This window comes from Nyctereutes procyonoides, unplaced genomic scaffold, assembly GCF_905146905.1.
Source record: "Nyctereutes procyonoides isolate TBG_1078 unplaced genomic scaffold, NYPRO_anot_genome, whole genome shotgun sequence".
Lineage (NCBI taxonomy): Eukaryota > Metazoa > Chordata > Mammalia > Carnivora > Canidae > Nyctereutes > Nyctereutes procyonoides.
The window spans coordinates 11,433,826-11,452,207 of NW_026575159.1; the positions used below are offsets into that span (position 1 = coordinate 11,433,826).

Genomic DNA, 18,382 nt, shown 5'->3' on the forward strand with positions numbered 1-18,382 from the left:
AAGTTTAATTAAAAGATTGCATTAGGGATGCCTGGGTGGGTCAGCAGTTGAACATCTGCCTTTGGCTCAGGGTGTGATCCCGGGGTCCTGGAATGGAGTCCCACATCAGGCTTCCCACAGGGAACCTGCTTATCCCTCTATGTCTCTGTGTCTCTCTCATGAATAAATAAAATATTTTTTAAAAAGAGACTGCTTTACATTAGTATTTATCTTGATTAGTGAGTTCTTTCATGTCCCCTTAAATTTTTCTCCAGTGGTGGTACCTCTCTTGCCTCCCCCTAGACCCACCCCATACTCCACGCTTAGGCTGAATGCCACTCCCCACCCCTAAGATATGCCTTTTTACTGCGGTAAAATTACTTCACATAAAACTTACCATTTTCATCATTTTTATGTGTACAGTTCAGTGGCATTTATGTGTATTCACATTGCCGTGCGACTAGTACCTCCAATTGTCTCTAGAATTCTGTTCATCTTCCCAGACTGTTTCTGTAGCCATTAAACAATAACTCCCTCATCCTTCCTCCCCAACAGCTCCTTGCAATTACCATTCCACTTTCTGTCTTTATGAATTTGACAACTCTAGGCCTCACATAAGTGAAATCATAGTTTTTTATCCTTTTGTGATGAGACTGTTTATTTCAGTTAGCATAATGTCTTCAAAGTTCATCCATATAGTGTAGCATATGTCAGAATTTTTTAAAAAAAGATTTACTTATTAGAGTGGGGGTGGTCAGAGGGAGAGGGAAAGAGACTCTTACGCATACTCCTCACTGAGCACAAGCCGAACACAGGGCTTGATCCCACAACCTGAACGAAAAGCAAGAGTCAGATGCTTAACTGTACCACCCAAGTGCCCCAGAATTTCTTTCCTTTTTAAGCTGAACAATATTCTGTTGTATGTATACACCACACTGTTTATCAGTCAGTGAACACTGGGCTCCTTCTACGTTTTGGCTCTTGTAAATAATTGCTATGAACAATGGTATACAGACAGCTCTTCTAGTCCTTGCTTTTCACTTCTTTGGGAGTATATACCGAGAAGTAGAATTGCTGGGTCATGTGGTATTTCTATGTTTAACCTTTTTTAAAAAAAGATTTTATTTTATTTATTTATTATGAGAGATATACAGAGAGGCAGAGACATAGGCAGAGGGAGAAGCAGGCTCCATGCAGGGAACCTGATGCGGGACTCAATCCTGGGACCAGGATCACTCCCTGAGCCAAAGGCAGACACTCAACTAACTGCTGAGCCACCCAGGCATCCCTAACTTTTTTTTTTTTTTGAAGATTTTATTTGAGGGGGAGAAAAAACCTGAGCCAGAGAAAGGAAAGGGTGAGGGACAAGCAGATTCACGCCGAGCACAGAGCCCAATGTGGGGCTCGATCCCAGGACCCTGGGATCATGACCTGAGCTGGAATCAAAGGTCAGTCATTTAACTGAGCCACTCAGGAGCCCTGTATGTTTAATTTTTTAATGGAACCACCACACTGTTTTGATTACTATAGCTTTGTAGTATATCTTGAAATCTGGGATTATGATATCTCCACCTTTGTTCTTCTTTTTCAAAATTGCTTTGGCTCCTTAGGGGTCTTTTGTGGTTCCATACACATTTTACAATTATTTTTCTAGTTCTGTGAAAAATGCTTTTGGCGGTTGTTTTGTTTTGTTGTGTTGTGTTTTTTTTTTCCAGCTTGATATCCTTTATGTATTTATCATTCTTAAATGACAAATCTACTTTTCAAAAATGAAATCTTGCTATTACTGAGGATATCTTCAACATCTTCCGCAACTCCAAAATCAGGAATATTTTACACAACTGGAATTCTTTGCTTTTTAAAGTGATTACTGTAAATGTATACATATATACTCATTTGCTTATGCTTGCCATAAAGTGAAATTATAGCCTGTGACATCTCATAATTGATAAAGTTAGAGCCAAGCCATTTATACAACTTCTAGTTATATCTCTTTGAAACTCTCCAAGAGCAAATTAAGCAATATATGCCATTTACTGAAAAGGAAAGGAGAAAAAGAATCCTTCATGGTCTTTCATTCATTTCATCAATTAGGACACACCAGGCAGCATTTTTCTCTATAATCTGGTCTTTCTTATGACCTGAATTTCCCATTGCTGTTCATTCTGCCCAGTACAATTTTTCCTATCATCAGCATCCATTGGTTCAGTTTTTACATTCATCCCTGCTTCTGAATGGGGCAAATCATCAGACGAAGAAGCCAAGCAATTCTGAATCATCTCAATGACTCATTCCAGATGTTTCTGAAACTGCTTAGCTGTTTCAAGGCGTTGACATTTCTGGACCTCCATCATGACTCTCAATGTCTCTCTCGCTTGGTGGGGTTGGTATTCATTTACGAGATGATACACATGTACAAAAAGTAGCTTAAAATCTTCCAGTTTATCTTCTCATTTTATACTCCCAGGGCTCCTTATCAAGATACCTAAGAGGTCTAAGAAATTAATATATTGAATTTTCTCCATTCTTTCTTGTGATCAAACTGCTTAGGATGAAGTCATTCAATGTTCTGGCTTTCTAAAGGGTGGATGATAGAATCATCACATTGGAACTGATTGACAAACATCATAGACCTATCTTTTATTGGAGTTGGAGGCTTGGGAGCTAGTGAATGTTTTCATCTGTTTATTCCTTGATGTACTACATTGGAGGTGGTAGAAAGGGAAGTCACTTGTGCCTCACCTATAACGGAAGATCAAGAACCCCAGCTCAGGGTTTACACGGGAGCTTTCAGTGTTTTGATAGGGATTGCATTGAATCTGTAGATTGCTTTCAGCAGTATAGATATTTTAGCATTAATTCTTCTAATCCATGTGCATGGACTATCTTTCCATTTGTTTCCGTCCTTCTTTCATTAATGTTTTATAGTTTCAGATTACATGTCTTTCATTTCCTTGTTAAATTTATTCCTAGGTACTCTTTTAGGTGCAATAGTAAATGGGATTGTTTTCTTAATTTCTCTTTCTGCTACTTCATTATTAGTGGATAGAAATGCAACAGATTTTTGTGTATTAATTTTGTCTCCTATAACTTTACTGAATTTATTTGTCAGTTCTAACAGTTTTTTTGATACCATCTTTAGGGGTTCCATATATAGTATCATGTCATCTACAAATAGTGATAATTTCACTTTTTCCTTACCAATTGGAATGGCTTTTTTTTTTCCTTGGGTGATTGCTGCAGCTAAGATTTCCAGTACTATGTTGAATAAAAGTGGCAAGAGTGGACATCCGTGTCTTATTTCTGATCTTAGAGGAAAAGCTTTCAGTTTTTCACCATGGACTGTGATGTTAGCCATAGATTTTTTCATATATGGTCTTTATTATGTTAAGATATGTTCCCTCTACACCCACTCTGTTGAAACATCTGGGTGGCTCAGTCAATTAAATGTCTGCTTTTGGCTCAGGTCATTATCCCAGTGTCTTGGGATTGAGTCCCTCAGTGGGGAGTCTGCTTCTCCCTCCACTTGCTCACAAGTGTGCTCTCTCTCTCTCTCTCCCTTCCCCTCCCTTCCTCTTCCTTTCCCCTTCTCAAATAAATAAATACATTTAAAAAAAAAGTTTATTTATTTTTTTTAAATTAATTTTTTAAAAAAAGTTTAAACCCACTCTGTTGAAAGTTTTTATCATGAATGTATGTAATATTTTGTCAAATGACTTTTTAGAATCTTTTGAAATGATCATATGGTTTTGATCCTTTTTCTTGTTGATGTGATGTATCACACTGATTAGCAAATATTGAACCACTGTTGCATCCCTGGAATAAATCCTACTTCATCATTATGAATGATTTTTTAATGTACTGTTGAATTTGGTTTGCTAATATTTTTGTGGGGATTTTTGCATCTATGTTCATCAGAGATATTGGCCTATAGTTTTCTTTTTCTCTTTTTCTTTTTTTTTTTAATAGTGTTTGGTTTTGGTATCAATGTAATTTTGAGTCTTTCCTCTCTTTTCTTGGTAGGTTTAAAGATTTGTCCATTGTGTTTTCCAAAAACCAGCTTATTTTCACTGATCTTTTATTGTTGTTTTAGTCTCTCTTTCATTTATTTCCCCTTGGATCTTTGTTATTTTCTTAAAATGCTAATTTCTAGTTCATAACTTTAGGCAAATAAATTCTTGTCCCTATGACTTAGCTTCCTCATCCACAAAATGGGAATGGCAATTCTCAGTTCCTAGGGATTTTGTCAGGATTAAACGAGATAATTCATGTAAAATGATTAGTTCAGAAATGGGTATATATTAAATGCTAGTTAAATGTTATGTAACCATATTGGAGCATGATAAGCAGAGTGTCCATGTAAAAATGTGTACACTTGGTAGGAAGGGATAGAGTTAGAGGAATGTTCATTTTATTTAATGTCCCAATTTTCGGGTGACAGGGCATCTGAGTGTTAAAAATTCAACCTTAGAGGGGGTGTCATGGATATTCGACCTATGTGGTCTCAAAGAGTTTCATGATTGGTTTAATGTTCTGTTGGCACCATCTTGAAATTCTTTTTTTTTTTAAGGATTTTATTTATTTGTTCATGAGAGACACAGAGGGAGAGGCAGAGAGAGAAGCAGCTTCTATGCAGGAAGCCTGATGTGGGACTCGATCCCGGGGCTCTGGGATCACACCCTGAGCCAAAGGCAGATGCTCAACCACTGAGCCACCCAGGCATCCCACCATTTTGAAATTTTTATTTTTCAGCAAGGGACCTTACTTTTTTTTCCCCACTCATCTGGAAGTTTATGAAGGCAATCCTGCCTTGCCTTACATCTTCTCATATTTTCCAGAGAAGGCAAGACTGAAAGAGTCACTACCCCCATAGCAGAGACCAAAACTTTTCCTGGTACCCCAGCAACATGGGCAGTAAATTCAACCTGATTAGCAGATGTTCTGCTCTGTCATAATCCCATCTCTTTGCAACAGCTCTTCTTCATTCAAGGATGCTCCACCATCCCATAAAATAATGCCAACCTTCAAGTGGAATCCTCCTTGGCTTTATGAGTATGGGTGTGGTGGACTGTATAGGGTTTTCTCTTCAACTTTTGGATTTGGGTATTATTGCTTGATCATTTTTCATTAGGCCAAAGGGTTTTGTGGACAAGATTAGGGCTCTGCTCTGCCACAGTAAACAATAAAAATCTGTGGGTCTTAAAGAAATAGTGGAGGCTCAAGAAGAAACATACATAAAATCATTAAGCTATCATTTTAGAGGTATTTCTAACTTGTCAAAAGCATTCTGAAGTCTGTGTTGCTAATGAGAGACATTTTTGGGATTTTATAGACACTGAGTTGGGAAAGAATTTCTCTGTGAGATGACCAAGGTTGTAGCCAGTAAAATGATCCAGCAGAGCAATATTGCATTTGGAGCCAACAAGTTCGAATCCTGTTTGTCCAGGTGCAGTGTTCATGTACAAATCTATCTACTCAGACACTCTGCTACCCTGGCCTGCCAACACAGACAGGTGTGCACTGGGCTGGTAGGCTTATTCACAGGAAGGCTGCAACTCACAGAAAAGTGGGGGGTATCCAGAGTGGGAGCCTATAGCTCCTCTTGGTGAAATGATGTGCCTGGAATAACAAAGGAGAGAAATCAAAACAAAATGAAGCCACAGCATAAACGTTCCAACTAAGCTTAGAAGTGATGAAAGCGGAAAGAAAATTTAGCTGGAGTTCAAACTGTGGCTAGGGTTATGACAGTTAATAAATCAGTAAGTCTGGAAAACGTTAAGTCTCACAATAAAATTAGGAAGTTGCATTACACTGTCATTCAACTAGTGTTATGAAAAAAAAACTCAATTATTAACACGTGTGTCTCTTCTCTGGTGGTATCTTTCATTTATTCGTTGGTAAGGCTTGCCTTCTCCCAGAGACAGTTGTACATTGTTAAAATGGGTCTTGCCACTTGTTAGCTATGTGGCCTTGGGTGGATTATTTAGGATCTCTGAATCTCAGTTTCTTCATCTGTGAATTGGATTTCATAATAACTATCTTTTTGGGTAGTGGCTTTCAAATATTTTGGCAGTAGCTGGCGTAAGGAATATCATCTTATATCATTGCATCGTATGCTACCTATACAAATTTCTTATACATTGTCTTTCAGGGCCATTTTGTCCTTCCCTGTTTACAAAAGTCACACTATGTGCTGGACACAGTAGATAATGAATGAACATAGTAGATGCTCAATTAAGTAAATGGAATCGAACAACTCCAGTTTTCATCACCAGTTCAAGTGCTAAGGTGAGCAGAAATTCATGTGGCAGATGAACCAAGACCTCTTCCAGTAGATGAGGTCCCATCTTAGGGCATCTTTTCTGTAAGACAGCCTGTCACTCTGGATTTTGAGGGGCATAACTAGATATATTTGGTCCACCTGACCTAATATAGGATCCCAAGTTCTGCTATACCAAGAGTTTATTCCATAATCTGAAGCTCTATGTTCATTTCTTCATCCTACAACAGTGGTGATCTTAACACCCACCTCACAAGGAGATGATGTAATGAAAGCAAACGTTCCTGGGAGCAGTTGTGAAAATAAGTTCTCTATAAACCCTCAGTCGAATGGGACTTCTGCCCTTTGTAGACCACCCATCAAATCATAGCTCTTTGAAGTTCCCTTAGATGAAAAAATAGCACTGAATAGGAATCCTATATAAGCTATTATTTTTCCAAATTAAAATTAGAATTTCATATATAAATGTTTATGTTCATGACACATGCAATCAATGTACCTTTTGGCCTCTGGTTTGTTTTATAATGGCATCTTCCAGCTGGATTTGGTTTTGGAGAGAGCTCCCTCTAAACACTAGAACAATATATTTGAGTTATACTGACAAAGGAAATTCTAAAGGCCTGTGGAGCTTATTGATTTATTCATCTGTGCATTAATTCATTCAACAGACTTTGAGCAATCACTTTTTTGCCGGGCACTGTGATAGGTGTAGGGCTACAGAAGCGAAAGAGACTATCTTTGCCCCAGGAGCTAACATTTCTGTGGAAGAAGCAGACACATCAACAAACAATTATACTGCAATATGGCTAGGCTATAATAATAAAATACATATTTGCTGATTTCCCTCTATGTGCCAGAGACTGTTCTGGGGCTGAGAATACATTGTGTACACACAGCATTTGCCATCAAGAACGTATATACTAGTGTTGGGGAAAGTTACGATTTGGCTCTTATAGGCACAAAGGTGAAGGCAACTAACTTTGCGTGGTGGAATCATGGAAGACTTCCTAGAGGAGGAGATGTTTGACCTGAGACATAATGACTGAGTAGAGGCTTTTCAAATGAAGGTTATGGGAGGTGGAAACTATGGGGAAGGGCATGTGGAAGAGATATGGATTTTGTTCAGAGCAAATAGCATCTACTAATGTATATGTGGTTATATCTGAGGGAGTAGGAAGAGATGAAAAGGTCAGCTCATAAAGGGACTTAAGGCGTTTGGATTTCATTCTGTAGATGCTAGGGCTTTATGCAGAGGATGAACTGTAAGACTTGTATTTTAAAACGATTTTTCAACACCATAAGGAAAATGGATTTCTTGGCAGTAGGACTGAGCAAGACTGTTGTCAGGGAGAAAGGTTAGAAGTCTGATCCAGTTATCTAAAAGGGAGTTGATAAGCTTGAAATAAAAACAGTGGTGTTAAGAATGAAGAGGAGGGAATGGATGCAAGAGAAATCTTGGATCAGAATCTATAGATTTATAGAATGTTGGAGCATTGGATGAGAACATTCAAAGGGGTGGAACTCAAAGTGACTGATAGGTTTCTGGTTTCAGTGACTTAAGTATTTGACACTTGATGCCATAGCGACCATAGGAAATTACCCAGGATGTTCCTTTGCTAATTTTCAGGTTGTAGTTTGAAGAAACCATCACCACTGATGCTGCAGACAAATTGCTTGTTGACTTGTACGAGTCCTTTTATGTCAAGATAGAGTTTTAATATTTATACTTGCATATATATACTGACCTGCCACATATACGACCCCACTTGTTAAACTGACCACCATATGTTTATGGATATCACTTTGTTTTATTTTTTTTTTAATGGCATGATACTACAGCATCACAGTGTTGAGGATATTATATGCATGGGTTCTGGAGCCAGACTGCCCAAGCACAAACCCTGCTTTTGCTTCTCATATGTAGACTAACCTGGGGTGAAGTCTCCCCTGTCCATAAAATTGTCATAACAATTACACCTGCCTCCTAGAGGCTTTGTGAGGATTAAGTGAGTTAATTCATGGTAACTCACTTAGAACATGGCCTACCTGGTATGTAGTAAGTGCTCTATGATTGTTATCTTTTCTTTTTTTTTATCATGCCAGGAGCATCTCCATGGAACAAGAGCCCCTGACATGGCTTGAATGGCATCTATGCCTATTGCTGACATGCAGAGCTGTTGCCCTGTGCCAGGCTGTGCCATGGGCTGTGTATGTATTATCTCCTTCAGTTGCACAACAGTTATGAGGTCCTATGTATCGTGTCATGATTGCAGTATTATAGAAAAGGGCAGGTACTACAGATGTTAAGCAACCTGCCCAAAATGACACAGCTAGTGAGTAGAGGATCCAGGATCCAAACACCCAGGACTACCTGGCCCTAATGCCCATGGACATGATCTAGGCTGTTGCTAGGGCAACTAGTGCCTGAGCAGCCACCCATTTCTAAGAGGATACTGGCTGGAAGGTGCCTCATTATTCCAATAGTAAGAGTCATCTTGGTTCTCTAAGAGCCTAGTCCAGTGCCACACATGATGATGGAGTGCAACCTAGCAGGTGTCCTCGAGTGTGTAAGAGAGTAGTTATGCCTCTTCCTTTGTATCTTCCCTCAACCATCCAGCCCTCCCCAGTCAAGTCCCCCACCCTTTTCTTTCATGGGTTTAGACTGGCCTATAGAAGACTTAGGGCAAAAAAAAAAAATCCAATTTAGCAGGTTGAAAAATATGATAAGAATATGATCTGGCAAAGATTATTTTATCTTTATTTTTAAAATATTTTATTTATTTATGAGAGACACAGAGGGAGATGCAGGCTCCCTGTGGGAACCCCAATGCAGACTGGATCCCAGGACCCTGGGATCATGACCTGAGCGGAGGAGGCAGACACTCAACCACTGAGCCACCCAGGCGCCCTGGCAAAGATTATTTTAAATGGCAATTGCCGCAACTGCATTTAACCAAACCATAAAAGCCACCTAGAGAAGAATTTATTTTGAATACACATCTCCTGTGTGCTCGGCTTATCTATCCATTTCTACGGCAGCACCTTCACATCTGGCTGGAACTTGGTAAAAACATCAGGTCTCATCTTTCATCTTACTTTTTAATTAGGTTCCTGCCCTGCTGCCTATGGTTCCGACCAGTGCATTGCCATCTTTCATGAAGTCTTCTATAATGCACAAAGATCACAGGCACTCAATAGGAATGGGAAATAATACTAATCACACCGTCTTTCTCCATTGCAAGCTGAGACATGTCCGGGAATCTAGGAGTAAGTTATTGATGTAGGTTATTTCCAGGGTACTAAAGTCTGAGCAATTTGTACCAGGTCATTGTTTATAATCTCAAGGCAGACGCCTATTTCTAAGAATCTATTACAGCCACAAAGTCTTTTACAAACAGCTATCCCCAAATAGTGGAAGATGAATTTCCTAAGCTTTGAATCTGCCATTGAAAACAAACCTTATTTTCCCACTAAGGCACCACCATCCTGCGATCTCTCCTGTTTTCTCCTGGAGAAAGAGATCTGGCTTCCACTCAGGTCAGGTGTGCTACTTTAGCTCAGCTAGATGTTTGAAAATCCAGACAATAATAGAAGATGAAATAATGCACTCAATCTAGCAACAATCCATTGCTTTTTTTGAAAGGATCCACTCCCAAGATTCTTTATGTTGAAAGTGCTCTTTGAAACTTTGAGATGATTTACAAAACCCGGTTTATATACATAACTTTTCAAGAGCTCATCTTTTGCGCAAAGAGCTATTAGTGTTGTTTTGAAATCTCTAGCATAGCTTAAGTGCAGATCTCAAAGAAAGACAAAAACTCATCTCTATAAAAAAACAGTGTGATCTTTTGGCACTATAGATTACATGTAAATGAGAAGTTCTTGAAAGTATTGGTTTGAAAGGAATGCGTTCTCATGGACTCAGGTATTTCATTTCATTTCATTTCTTTTCTTTCCTTTTTTTTTAAGATTTATTTATTTATTTATTTATTTATTTATTTATTTATTTATTTATTCATGAGAGACACAGATAGAGAGAGAGACAGAGACACAGACAGAGGAGAAGCAGGCTCCATGCAGGGAGCTCAATGTGGGACCCGATCCTGGGACTCCAGGATCATGCCCTGGGCCAAAGGCAGGTGTCAAACTGCTAAGCCACCCGGGGATCCCCAGGTATTTCATTTCTATATACTTTGCTATTTGTATGGTGTCTTCTCATGAATCTAAAGGTGACTTGGAGGCTTCATGCAAAATACTCACCAAGTAGAAGCTGACAGACCCGAAAGAGAGGTATTGCTTTGTGTAGTTTTCTTTTAAAGCTACCGTTTTATTGGGTGCTTGTTATGGGCTGAATGATTTGCACAGTGCTTTATATACATCCTCTCATTTCATCCTTGCATGATACCGATACAGCTAGGATTAATTGTCCTTATCTTGCCCATGAGAAAACTGAGCTTTTCTGGGAGGTGAAATCGTTTGTCCAATGTCACACAGTTATTTAGCAGTCTTTGGTTCAAGTAAAGGTTTGCACAGTGTCAAAGGACATACTCTGAGCCAATCCACTTGCCACTTGACCTCAGTTGAACTTGACCTCAAGCCACTAAGGACTGGAGAAGGATTCAGGTGATATCTATGTGTTTCTGTCCTCCTGCAGCTGTAATGGAGGCAATAGTATTTCTCATGATAGTGATCCTGGACAAGATGATACTTTCAGAGCATCTTAATATTATGTAAAGAGTGACAATATGGGTGTGATGTCCCCCTCTGAAAGATTAGAGGCTGTACACCACCTTGTATTGTGTTTTTTGGTGTGCACTCCTACCTTCTTTCTTAAAAGGTCAGGCTTGCATCTTACACTGTCTTAATACACCGTATAGCATCTATCAGGTTACTGAGGGCTATGTAAACAATAGTGCTATGAATGAACAATAGTGTTAATAGCTACCATTTTATGAGCTCTTACTGTGAACTCAGGCACTGTTCTAAATATTTAATGTACCGCAGACTCATTTAATCATTAATGTAGTAGATTCAAACATCATTCTCATCTCACAGATGCGGAAACCAAGGCACCAAGAGGTTAAATGACTTGCCTAAGGACACACAGAAAATGGGAAAGATGGGGATAAGAACCCAGGTCTTTTGGCTCCAGAGTCTTCTTCCCTTTAGAGTCTTCTTCCCTTACCACTGTACCCCAAAGCTTCTTTATAAAATCCTGCTTCATCATTTCTCCCATTTCCACTGCACTCCATACCCCCTTCCTTACTTTATTTTTTACCATAGCATTTCTCATAGCTGACCTGCCATATACTTGCCTAACTATTTTTTTTTTTTCCTTTTTGGTTTGTCTCTCCACACTAGAATGTAAGCCAAAGAGAGCAGAGATTTCTGTCTTGTTTTCTGCTGTATCTCTGGCACTGCTACTTCTGGCACATCTGTGAACTAATAATACAGAACTGTGCCTGGCACATCATAGGCAGTGAATTGGTGCTCACTGAATGAGACAGTAACTGAATCCCAGGTGTGTCTGTAAGCTGATCGGAACCGGCAGCTACTCAGGATCCATCCTACTATAATTCTGCTCGTGGTTGTGATTTTGAACATGAGGTGGTAGAATGGTAGGTACATAAGACAAATTTCTCTGGGCTGAAGAGTAAGAAGTCGGGAAATACTTCAGGCGCACCTGGGTGGCTCAGTCAGTTAAGCATCTGACTTCAGCTCAGGTCATGATTGTGGGGTCCTGGGATTGAGCCCCATGTCTTTTGGGATGCCTGTCAAGCAAGGGGTCTACTCCTCCATCTTCCTGCTCCTACTCTTGCTTCTGCTTTCTCTGGAACTCTCTTTCTCTCTCAAATAAAATCTTTAAAAAAAAAGAGAGAGAGAGAGAGAGAGAAAGAAATAATTCAGCCAAAGTGAGGAAAGATGTAGGAAGGTAGCTGGGAGAGGCGGGGCATCAGTGATGGGAGAACATATCTATGGGTGGAAAGATTTACAGACTAAGAGGAAGGAATCTGTGGAGAGGAAGAGTGGAGTGGAGGTGATGATGGATGGGTGGAGTGAGGGATGGCTTGGCAAAGGGAGAGAGGAACTAGGTTAAGCTCCAGTAGAAGGACCAAACTTGCAAGGGTGGAGGACTGCTCCTGCTTCTGAAACACAGCAAAAGGGGGTGATTATCCTGGTAATTCTGCAGACACTTGAGATACAGAGAAATCCAGAGAGATCTTATTGCATGCCCTTGATCTTCCCAGGATACTAGCAGGGTTAAGGTCTCAAAAGCTTATATTGAAGATATTGAAGAAAATTCGGATTTAAAAAAATGATGGCAGGTGAAATGATAGTTTGACACTGCTGAGACAGGGAACAGGGACTGAACTTCAGCTCATTTAAGACATTCATTTCATGTAGGCAATCAGTAACAATGACGGGAAATTAAGACTGGGCTGTAATTAGTGTGAAATTGCTCTCTGTGAGACCGTTGCTCATGTTGAGCAATTTTTCACGTGCTTCTTCTCCAAATCTCTCTTCCCTGGTAGTCTATTTAAATCTTTTGTCTACTTTTAATTGAGTTGTTTGTCTTATTGAGTTGCAAGTGTTCCTTATACATATAGGTCCATTGTTATGTGTATGTGAATATAAAATATTCTCTTCTAGTCTATGGTTTTCATTAAAAAACTGTTATACATCTTTTGCCAAATATATCCCAATGTTTCATATTTTTAAATGCTATTGTCTAAGATATTTTTAAAAATTTTATTTCCTGGGGCACCTGGGTGGTTTAGTCAGTTGAATATCTGACTCGATTCTGTCTCAGGTCATGATCTCAGGACTTTGGGATCACACCCCGCATCAGGCTTTGTACTCACAATAGAGTCTGCTTGTCCCTCTCCCTCTGTTCTTCCCTGCTGCTTACTTGTACTCTCTCTCTCAAATAAATACAGTCTCTTAAAAAATTTTATTTCCTGATTATTGCTAGCATATAGAAATACAAATGATTTTTGTGTATTGCACAAAATATCCTACAACTTTGTTAAAGCATTTTAAAATACATTTCTTAGGATTTTTTTACATGGAGAGACTGGTCACCTGTGAATATATCTGTGGGGTTGTGTTTTTTTGTTTTTGTCTTTGTTTTTTGTTTTATAAATGCCCTTTATCAGATGGAGGAAATTCCCTTTTGTTCTTAGTTTGCTAAGAATTTTTTATCAGGAACAGACTGCAGATTTTGTCAAATAATGCTTTTTATGTATCTCCTCAAATAATCATGTGGCAACTGTTAAAATGGTGAATGATACTGATTGATTTTCAAATATTAAAACAACCTTGAATTTCTGGGATACACTCTACTTAGTAATTGTTCGTGGTACTTTTTAAATGTTTTGAGATTCAACTTGCTAAAATTTTGTTGAAAATGTTTACATCTACATTTATTTATGAGGGCTACTGACCTGCAGTTTTCTTTTTCTTTTTTTTTTTGTTAATTTTTTCCCCTATTTTTCTCTTATTTCTTTTCTGCTTTTATCTTTATTACTTCCTGTTTTATTCTGACCTTGGGTTTAAGCACCTCTTCTGTTCCTAGTTTCTTAAGGTGAGGAATTAAGCTGTGATTTCAGACCTTTATTCTTCAATTCTATGAATTTCTTTCTATGTACTTTTTTTTAAGATTTTATTTATTTAATAATGAGAGACACAGAGGGGGAGAGAGAGAGGCAGAGACACAGGCAGAGGGAGAAGCAGGCTCCATGCAGGGAGCCTGACGTGGGACTCGATCCCGGGTCTCCAGGATCACACCCTGGGCTAAAGGCGGCGCTAAACCACTGAGCCACCCGGGCTGCCCTCTATGTACTTATTTAGTTGAATCCCACAAAATCTAATGACCTGTGTTTTCATTTTTAACAGTCAAAAATAATTTCTATTTTGATTTTTTTCTCTGATGGATTATCAAAAAGATTTGCAGGTATTCATTATATTTTCTTTTGATTTCTAATTTAATTCCATTATGATCAGAGAATATACCATGTTTAAAATCCTTTCAAATTTGTTGAATACTATTTTGTGACCCCGAATACTGTATTTCTTGACAAATGTTTCATGTACATTTGAAAGGAATGTGTATTCTGCTGTTGTTGGTTGGGAATTCCATAAGTATAATTTAGGTCACATTAATTGATAATCTTCATTCAAGACTTTCATATCCTTACTGATTTTTTGTATACTCATTCTCACAATTTTTATGAAAGGGATAATGAATTCTCCAACTATCTTTGTGTATTTGCCTATTTTTGTTTGAGCTCTATTGGATTTACTTCTTGTATTCTTTTAAAATATATATATTTATTTTTGAGAGAGAACGAGGAAGGGAGAGAGCATACACAAGTAGGGGGAAGAGCAGAGGGAGAGGGAGAAAGAGAAGCAGACTCCCCAGTGAGGGTGGAGCCTATCCCATTGGAGCTGGATCTCACCACCTAAGCCATATCATGACCTAAGCCAAAATCAAGAGCCAGATGTTTAACCAACTAAGCCATCCAGGTACCCCTACTTCTTGTATTCTGGATATTTATTTAGAATTCTATATCCTTTTGACAAATTGACAACTGTATCATGAAATGACCCTGGTAATATATTTTTAGCTTTGAAATCTTATTTGTCAGATATTAATATAGTCACTTCAGTTTTCTTTTGATTAGTGTTTGCATGGTATATGTCTTCCCATCCTTTTACTTTTAACCCACTTCTGTATTTATAGTGAAATGGGTTTCTTGTGGGCCCCAAAGAATTCTGATTTGCTGTGTTTCTGCTGAAAATTCTACCATAACTTCCATCTTGATTCCTTTTTACATAGTTTGCCTTTATTCTTGGCTATATTGAAGATTTTTGTCTTAATCCATGGTTTTAAACACTTGCCTGTGATATACTTTGGTGTAGGATTCATGTTTCTTATATTTGGGGCTTGTTGAAGGCTTTATAGCTTTTATTAAATTTGGGAAATTTGGGGCCATTATTTTCTCAAATATTTTTCTGCCCCAGGAACTTTTTATATTAGGCTGCCTAAATTTTCTTCAGTGTGCACTGATGCTCTGTTCAATTTTTTCCCAGTCTTTTGTCTCTTTCATTTTGGGTAGTTTCTATTATTGTGTCTTCAGATTCACTAATCTTTGCTTGTATAGTGTCTAATTATCTGTTAATCCCACCTAGTGAAGTTTTTCATTACACTAATTCTGTTTTTCCCTTCTAGAAAAACTAAAAAATCTTAAATGTTTTAACAAGTTCAATCTATTTTCTTCGACAAATGGAATATAGTTATAACAGCTTTAAATGATTTTGTCCACTAATTCTATAATCTTTGTAATTTATGATACATTATGTTCTGCATTTTCTTCCTCTGATGCATGCCTGGAATTTTTGGATAGGCTCCCAGGCACCATGAGTTTTATGTTGTTGGATGCTGGATATTTTTGTGTTCCTGTATTTCAGTGGGATGCAGTTATGTTCCTTGGAAATAGTTCCTTTTAAGTCTTGCTTTTAAATTTTATTAGGCATGTGCAAAACAGTCTTTAATGTCAGAATAACTTTTCCCCAGAGGCAATACTTTTCTGAAGACTCTATCCAGTCTTTCTTTATTATAGGGTTTACCACTATGGTTGATGGAACATAAACTATTCTCATCCCTATGTGATCCCTAGATACTGAAACCCTGCTGCTCTTGTGTGAATGTTTCCTCTGTCTCAGGTAGCTTGCTGACATGAATTTACTGATTAGCATTCAGCTGAAGATTTAAGGGGGACCATCTGTAGAATGCAGAAATTGTTTGTGTAGGTCCCTTTGCACAGGTCAGGTGGTGTGAAATCTAATCATTTTGACTTTATAGGACTACCAGCTCCATCTTCTCAGTTTAGGGAGACTATTAAGCTCTCCCTGGGTTTCCTCACTGCATGACAGCGTGGAAGTGCTCTTCAAACAGTAAGCCTGGACAAACAGCTCATCTCATTTGTTTCATTCTCTTAGGGACCACACTGTCCTGAGCTGTTGCACATTTAATGCCTGAAAATTGTTGTATTATAAATTTTTAATGTTTTTTAAATGTCGTGTAGGAGGATAAACCCAATATTTACGCTCCATAGTGGTCAGAAGGGGGCATTTCTCAAAGAAGTTCCAATTTGTTTTCTTCTTCTGTGGGATTAGGAATTTTGTATTATATTTAGGTTCATTTGTATTTCTTTTGCTTTCCTGTATATTTTTCTATTTCATCTTTTTCCCTCATTGGGATATTGGTCTTTTCCTTTTTCATTTTTAGAAGTTCATCAGAGACTATGGAGATAATCCCTTTTTTGTAAAGATCTTTCCAGCATCTTGTATTTTTACTTTGCTTATAGTGTTTTTTTATTCCATGTATATCACTTTCATTTTTTATGTAGTCAAATTTATCAATATTTTCTTTTATTGCATTTGGGTTTTAAGTCATATTTAGAAAGTCCTTCCTGTGATATATTTTTAATATCCTCAGAGCCTCAATTCTTTGCTTGTTGAGAATGGATTTTATTTTTTGTCAATAGCTTAAAATTATTTGGGATAAAATCTGGTGAAAAAGATGGGACAACAAATTATGTAATGATAATTTGGATTAAATCATAAAGTTTCTGTGTAGTTAAGATATTTTTTGTTTATATCAAATGCATTCATTTGTTTCTGAAATTGATTCCAAAGTGTAATTTTAGAAATATGTGGTGAATAATATTTTTAAATGTTAACTTTCTTACTATAGTTCCTTTTTTCCCTTTCCCCCATTTTCCTGTCCAAAGCTTTATGGCCTTGGATAAAATATGTGGCAGAACAATCATAGAGAGGTTGAAGATTCTAGAGAGGAGTAGCTGTGAGGTACTTTTCAGGAGAAAGGACGTAGGCAGACATAAAGAAAAATTCCTATGTCTCAAGCTACAGAGAATCCCTGAATCTGAAGGAGCCATCAGAGAAGGACAGCAGACATCATATGAGTAGCCTGTGTGGACAGATGATTAACCTATATTTCTCCTCCTGGATGATATGAAACTGAGAAATTATGACAAATTCTCAAAGCTTCATGAATCGGAGAAAGACCAAGAATGACTGACTTGAGGTTTCTTACCAACTTGGTTGTATAAAGTATTGAATTTGAAATTTAGTTTGTAGAAATTAAATACATCTTATATATTTAGATGATATCTACCCTTTTGACAAATATTTCGGCCAATGATTAACATAAATTAGTAGCTTTCTAAAGTAAAGGACTTAAAGAGTTACATGCGTTTGCCTATCTGCTGAGAGCAGGGCGGGGGGAGCGGGATCAGTGAATGAGTTTCTATCACCTTATAAATAGGGTTTTTAAGTTGAGCTTTGTCCCTCTAAGTGATCTCTGAACTTGGTAGGAAAAAGGATTACATCTTTACTAACTTCTAACTGAAGCACAGAATTTCCTTCTATGATAAATGTAGGCAACAAATCACAGGAGTATCAGCAATACTTATGATTTCATCAATAATAGAAACCACATGCATTTTCATATAACAATATGGCTGATACACATATCTCAACATATTATTGATCTTCTTTACCACTCATTACTACATTTTTTTATAGTTCATTTATTTCTAGTTACTGAATATACAGTTGTTCCTAGATTACCCATAGGCACTTGAAAGTCTAGAATCTTTCTTACCTGCATAATTACCTTGATATTTGTACTCCCCATTTTTCTTAGTGGCACCCATTGGAAACTCTGAAATTATTTTCACATTTCCCTTCCTCTTACTCCTCAAGTCTACATCCAAATCTTTTACAACATTCTATTTCCTCTTGCTCATCCTTACAGCTTCCTAATTTTTGTCCCACCTCCTCTCTTACCTGGGCCTTTATAGACATCTGTTTAAGGGGGGGTTGGTCCTTGATAATCTCACTGTCCACTCTGTCACTGGACTCCCTGCCAAGGAATCTACATGGCTGCCAGTTACTTTTTTTTTTTAAATTTACTAACCTGTAAATCAGATCACATTATACCTCTCCTTAATATCTCTCATGGATTCAAATTTCCTTATTTGAACAAATTCTGAACTTCCCAAGCAGGACTCACTTTACCTTTCTGAAAACCCTGGT

The 18,382-nt window shown here is 37.9% G+C and overlaps 1 pseudogene; it reads right to left on the minus strand.

The window, feature by feature from the left end:
• Window positions 1-2,043: 2,043 nt before the first annotated feature.
• On the minus strand, window positions 2,044-2,697 carry LOC129502385 (mediator of RNA polymerase II transcription subunit 7-like; annotated as a pseudogene).
• Between the last annotated feature and the right edge of the window lie 15,685 nt (window positions 2,698-18,382).